This window comes from Dasypus novemcinctus, chromosome 19 (assembly GCF_030445035.2).
Source record: "Dasypus novemcinctus isolate mDasNov1 chromosome 19, mDasNov1.1.hap2, whole genome shotgun sequence".
Classification (NCBI taxonomy): domain Eukaryota; kingdom Metazoa; phylum Chordata; class Mammalia; order Cingulata; family Dasypodidae; genus Dasypus; species Dasypus novemcinctus.
The window spans coordinates 67992249-67999598 of NC_080691.1; positions in this window are offsets into that span (position 1 = coordinate 67992249).

The following is a 7350-nucleotide window of genomic DNA, read 5'->3' on the forward strand; positions in this document are numbered from 1 at the left end:
AAGATTAAAAATAACTCAAGTTCAACATCACATCAAAATCAGTTATGGCTGTGATCTCTCCTGAGGCAAAATCCCTCTCCATCTATGGACCTGAGAAACCTGGAAAATAAGTTCTGTGCTTCCAAAGCACAATGGTAGAACATGCAGAGGATAGGCATGCTTATTCTGTAACAAGAAACTGGAAGGAAAAGGGGGTCACAGGTTCCAAGCAGAACCAAAGCCCAGCAGAGCAAAATTCATTAGATTTCAAGGTCATCTCTGGATTGAGGCTTTGTCCTCTGAGCCTGCTGGAGGGGCAGCCCCCCCCTTTCCAAGAGCTTGTGAGAGCAGCCATGCTCTCCCCAGTGCTGGAGCCCAGGTCACACTGAGTCTGAGGACAGCAGTGGCAATCTCACTCTGCCTGAGCACTGCTGTGTGTGCTCCAGTTTCTCCAAGCATTGGTGCCACCCCAATGCTGACTGGACCCATGCTCACCCACAGCCTCTTTAGCAAAGAATTTCCTAGCCATACCCTCATCAGGAGTCCCATTCTCTGGGAATGCACTCTCAATAGTTCATGGAGGACCCTGATAGAGTCACTTCTGGCATTGGTCTCAGAGAACACTATCTGGATAGAATGAGAATTTTCCACATTATCAGTTGCTGGTTCCTATGAGTGTAAGAAATCAGTTCTCATTTTATCCCTTTCTGCTCTCATTTTACTGTAAGTTACAAGGAGAAACAAGTCTGTAGCTTCCACACTTAGCTTGAAAATCTCAGCTAAACATCCAGGTTCATTGCCTGTAAGTTCTGCCTTCCATTGAACATGAGAACACAATTTCAGCAAGTTATCTGCTGTGTTATAACAAGAACCACATTCATCATTTCTTTCTAAGTTCTCAATGGAAGTATCTTTAACATCCATATTTCTACCGACAGACTGCAAAGCAACTTGGTCTTCTTATCAAGCACCTCAGATTCTTCCAGCTTTACTCATTACCTAATTTCCAAGCCTGTTCCACATACTTAGATGTTTGTTAGAACAGCATTCCACTCTCAGTACTACAATCTGTATTCATCAAGATTCTACAGAGAAACAGATCTGGCAGGAATAATTCATATACACATACATACCTACATATATATGTATGAATGTATGTCTATATATACATGCACATGTGTGTGACATAAATAAAGGATTTATTATAGGAATTGGCACGTGTGCCTGTGGAGAGTGTCAACAAGTTGCAATTCCATAGGACAGGCTGCAAGTTGGAAACTACAATGAAGTTGAAGTGAAATTCTCCAGGTGAAGCTGGCTGGCTGAAGCAGAGATAAAGTCTTCTTTTTGACTTCTGAAATCCTTAGTTCTGGTTCTTAGACCTCCAACTGATTGATGAGGAGACTCCCCTTATGCTGAGGGCAGTCTTCTTTCTTGGTTGTAGATGTTATCAGCTATAGATGCAATCCACTGACAATATGTGTAAATCTCTCAGGAAATATCCACAGAGTAACAATCAGGCCAGAGCTTGTTTGACCAAACAACTGGACATTGTAATGTAGCCATGTTGAAACATGAACTTAACTGTCCCACAAGCTCATGAGAAATAAACCCATTATGTAGAAAATGACAGTGAGAAAACTAGCCAGTATTAAATGATCATGCTAGCAAAAGGAACAAAGAAATATTACATGAAAATCTGAGCCATCATAAGACCCTCATGTGGGTTTTCATGCAGGCCACACATGTGGTGGTAAATCCTCAATCAAGTATGTTTAATTAAATGGTATTAGGATTTGGGTACTTTCAGACAGAGAAAAATGTAACTTTCTTCTGTGGGAAGGTATTTTTATCTCAGGCCTCAAAGGATTGCTGAGAGACAGTGCCAAGGATTGTGTGCTCTAGTTAACAATAACAAGGCACACAGGAACAAGTAATAAGCAAGTGAAGACTTCAGAGGCCAAGATCCCAGGGACACAGAGGAGTGTGATCAATACTTGGTGGCTCTTTCCTTCTTAAAGAAGAGAAGCTTGTGACAACCTCATAGGACAGGGCCAAAGAAGACTAGATTGGGGATCACTCCAGGATTTCAGAAGAGAGCAGGAAGACCCTCCAATCTTTTGAAATTTGGTACTAGTTATGACTGTTGTAAGTTTATCTCTTTCAAGGTACTACACTGAGCACTGGGGGGAAGAAGGAAGATAAATAAGATGTAGTTCCAATTTCAAAGAATTTGAAGTCCAGGAGGGGATTGGAGGGCTCTATAATATATCTAGGCTTTGGCTACCTTAGTAAAACCTTTTGGGATTTCTGCCCAAGTTACAATTACCCTTTTTTTTGAGAACTTACCTCCAGTCCAGTTAAGGTTGATCACCATCAGACATGTTTATACTCATAACCCTGTCACCACATTCACTAGGCCAGGAGTAATCACATAGCCCCTGGTGGGCCCATCAGCATGTGTAAGCTCCAAATTTGGAATCATAACCACAACAAGTTAGTACCCGTGGTTGGCTGGAAATATAATTTGTAATTTCAGTGGTTGCAGGATGGTCAAATTCAGTCTTGTCATGAATATAAGCATCTGATCTAAAGAGCAAAAGAACAATGCCTAACATTGTTTTCCAGCAGTATTCATTCCTTATCAACATCCACATTTTCCTTTTGAACAAGAAAAGAATTATGTTTTGTTTGTATCTTCCTCTGGTCTCTCTCCATTCTCCCTCCACCAAACTTTGCCATTGAGACACATAATATAGTAGTTAATAGCACTACCAGGAATTTACTGCTTGGGAATAATCCCTCGATCCACAGCTGTTAGAATTATGGTCTCAAATGAATTAACTCTCTATATCTCAGTTTTCTCATCTATAAATTGGAAATAATAATATTACCTACCTAAATGAATTAATATCTGTAGGTCAGCTAATGCTTGATAAATAATAAACATTTTAAAAAATAAATACATACTATTATTTATGAATCAAAATTGTCTGGAATATTAAATGCAGATTTCCATGGCTAAACACTTTTGCTATTGCTAATTTTGAAAATGATCATTATTAAACCCTTTATTTATTCTTACATCCCATAGCACAACACTTTACCATAAATTAATTTCCTTTCTCAGTGGAGTACTTCACCTCAGATTTCTTTCAAAGAGTATCTGTATGGTAAATATATTTCATAGTTTAATTTGAATTTTTTCATCTAATTGGATTTCAAAGTGTATTTAAAAAGAGTAAAACTATATATCCTGCCATAACACACTGAATGTACTGGGGGGAGATTATAAACTTCAATGTAACTATTATCCATGTGGTGCAGCAGTACTCCAAAATGTATTCATCAAATGCAATGAATGTGCCATACTGATGAAAAAGGTTGTTGATGGAGGAGTGGGGTAGAAGGGTGTGGGGTATATGGGAACCTCTTATATTTTTTAATGTAACATTTTTATGATCTATGTATCTTCAAATAATACAATTTTAAAATGATGGGGGTGGGGTGGTGGGGATTGGGGCTTATGGGAACCTCATGTTTTTTTTTAAGAGATTATTTCTCTCCCCTTCTCCCCCCACCCAGGTTGTCTGTTCTCTGTATGTATTTGCTGCGTCTTCTTCTTTGTCTGCTTCTGTTGTTGTCAGCTGCACCAGGAATCTGTGTTTCTTTTTTTGTTGTGTCATCCTGTTGTGTCAGCTCTCCATGTGGGCAGTGTCATTCTTAGGCAGACTGCACTTTCTTTCACACTGGGTGGCTTTCCTTATGGGGCACACTCCTTGTGCGTGGAGCTTCCCTATGTGGGGGACACCCCTGCATGGCATGGCACTCATGTGCATCAGCACTGTGCAAGGGCCAGCTCCACACAGGTCAAGGAGGCCCAGGGTTTGAACAGCAGACCTCCCATGTGGTAGACAGATGCCCTAACCACTGGGCCAAGTCTGCTTCCCTTTTATGTTTTTTAATGTAACATTTTATGTCATCTATTAACTTTAAAAAAAGAAAATTAAAAAGTAAAAAGAGTAAAAATGACTAAATAGGATGTATTATAGGAGTTTAAGGACATCCCACATCAAAAAGATATAGTAATGTAACTCCCATATTGAGTGAATAAAAAGAAAGATTCCATGCAACCATCTCAATATAACCAGAAAAATTAATTCACCATTGTGCCAGATTGTCAGCTATCAGCTTTGCATTACAACCATCCTCTTCTATGGTCTCCTCTGCACTGGGAAATTCATTTTCCAGAAGATTCTTCTCTGTATAGTTTCAGGCTAAAGTTTGCCAATGAGAGGAACTTACACAGTATTTGGAAAGTGAACTGGTTAGTGGAGAAGTCATCATTCCAGGGTGGCTGTGGCAACCAGATGAAAAGGCTTCACAGATTTCTCCACAAGTCCCTGCTTAGCTGCTGCAGACCAAGGCTTGACCTTTCCCAGGGGCTTGACAATTGCAGCAATGTCCAGAAAAACTTGAATCAAGCTGAAGTCATCAATGACTGTTTCCTTGACTTTTTTCTTTTTTAAGATTTATTTTATTTATTTTTCTACCCTTCCCCCCACCCGTGCCCCAGTTTCTGTTCTCTGTGTCCATTCACTGTGTGTCCTTTTTGTCTGCTTCTGTTGTTGTCAGTGGCACCAGGAATCTGTGTTTCTTTTTGTTGTGTCATCTTGCTGCAACAACTCTCTGTTGTGCGGCACCATTCCTGGGCAGGCTGCACTTCCTTTTGTGCTGGGTGGCTCTCCTTATGGGGTGCACTCCTTTCATGTGGGGCTCCCCTATGTGGGGGACACCCCAGCATGGCATGGCACTCCTTGCATGCATCAGCACTGTATGTGGGCCAGCTCCACATGGGTCAAGGAGGCCCGGGGTTTGAACTGCAGACCTCCCATGTGGTAGACGGATGCCCTATCCATCTGGGCCAAGTCTGCTTCCCTTCCTTGACTTTCTGTCACTCTTCCTGACCTTCACTCATCCGGCTCTTGTTATGTTCAAGTACGACCTGTTTCCTTTATTAAACACCTGTATTCAATAATATTCAGAGTCATTCTGTTTTACTGACCAAACCAAGACTGAAAAAATATTCAAAAATTAGGAATTTAGGAATAGATGAGAGTTGCTTTGTGTTGACAAAGGCTTTTAACTTGAATCTATAAATACACTGTAACAAAAGAATAAGCTCTTGAACTGACTGCAGCCATCACTCATTCAAGTACCTAAGTCACCCCCCATAGAATAATTTTATTTCTTCCAGAATTCATATGGAAAATTGGACAAATAATTAATGAAAACTCTCTCTATAGAAAGCCTGGAGAAATAAATTAATTAGCCAGAACTTTTGTCCAAAATTTAGTTTCTTATTTCATTTTCATACTAGGAGAATCTTTCCTGTTTAGTCAAGTCAAGCTCTATCTGCTTGACTGCTTAAAAGTAATTGTTTGTGGAAAATTAATAAATTGGCATTCTGGTTTCAAATATTTATCAAGCTTGAGGCTTTGCTTAGGGTGAATTTGTTTTCTAGGGCCTGATTAGCTCTGAATCCTGATTAAATCTAGATTGTGGTTAGGCAAAGAAATTATACAAAAATATAAAATACAAACTTTATGCCTATTTGCTTCAGTAACATTCTACATTTGAAGGGTTTGTAGAAGACTAAATGAGATAAATGAAAAGCACCTGGAATAGGGGCTGTGTTTATATAAATGACCACTGCTATTTTTGGGAGGGCTAGGGTATGAGGGAAGGTAAAATGGATGAACCTTGAGAATCTTATGTTGAGTGAAGCAACCCAGGCATTGAAGGACAGTTACTACATGACCTCAATGATATGAAATAAGCAAACTGCCTCAGAGAGCTAGAGTCTGGAAAAGAGGCTTACAGGAAATCGGGGGTGGGGGTGGAGGAAGGATATGAGTTAATGTCTGCAGGGGTGGAATCTGTGATGAGCTGGCGGTAAGTATGAGCACAAAGAAGGGACAAAATGGGGGCAAGGGGTTGCCTTCAGATGGGGCTTTGTGGGTTTGAGGGGGGCTGGGGATGGGCAGAGGGGAAATATTGTCCAAAAATTGGGGGGAGGGAGGGGCAACATACGAACATGGGAGAGTGTCAGGTGTTCATTGAGAACAAAATGTTGAGAAAATCGTATCAAAGTATAAGTAGGAGGGTTACCTGTTTAGGATGCTCAGGGGGTATGGTCTGATGCGGGACGGACTCTGGGGGAATAGCTGAAGGCTCATTTTGCCAAGGTGGGTTGTACCATTGGGAAGAGACCCAAGAAGTGACAGTTGGGGTGGACCCACATCCTGGGGAGGACTAATGCTGTCAAATAGAGAGAACTGTATCTCTCGTCAGAAAGGATGGCTCCCAGGGCACTAGGGCAGTTGAGAAAGTCAGGCCCTGAATACTGCTGCAAGTATCTCTGGACATGGCTTCTTGGGAAATGGAGACTGGCTGGTGTTGTGGGCCCCAAGGGGAGGGGAAAATGGATGTGGAATGGATGGAAGCAAGGTAAATATGGGGGCAAGAGAGGAGTTTTGTGAGAGTACACGAGGATGAATATAAAACATGTAATATTACACCAAAAGCATATAGGGGACGACAGACTAATAATGTAAACCATAAGGCAAAACATAGGATAACTAAAAAATTTAGAAAACTGTACAACCTAAAGTATGGACCACATAGTAAGCACAGATGTCACCTTGTTTGAAAGCTATTGTCTCAGAATCTGTACATCAGTTTCAGGAAATATGATATGAATAAGTTAAAAGATTATTGCTGTGGAAGGGAAAAGGTTTTATGGTGGATCTGGGGAAGTACTGTATATTGTATATATGAATTTCAGTGATCTAAGACTCTTGTGAAGCTGACATTATGTTGGGATTCACTTTACAGGAAGTTTTGGATCACAGAGTGGTTCAACAATGGCAGCGGAGGAATACTGATATAGGATGTTATTGACAGGATATATATGGTTGACAGGGAGTTATACAGGGCATATGCTCAGGGTATATAGTAATGTCTAGATATACTCATAGTGGAAACAATTAAAAACAACAGCTGGGGGGGTACTGGGCCCCTGGCCAGGGGGTCACTGTCATGGACCATGGGGGAGCAGCAGCAGTCCCCCAGGGGCAACGGCAAGAACTGGGAAGGAAGGAGGGCCCAACAGTGGGCTCCTGATACTAATGGCTATGCTTTTGAGCCTATACACATGCAATAAGAACAAGGCCTAGAGTAGCACTGTGCCTGGGAGTTTCCTCCTGACAGCCTTCATGTTACTCAAATGTGGCCACTCTCACAGCCAAACTCAACATGTAGATGCAGTGCATTCCCCCCAGCGAGGGACATGACACCCGGGGATGAGCC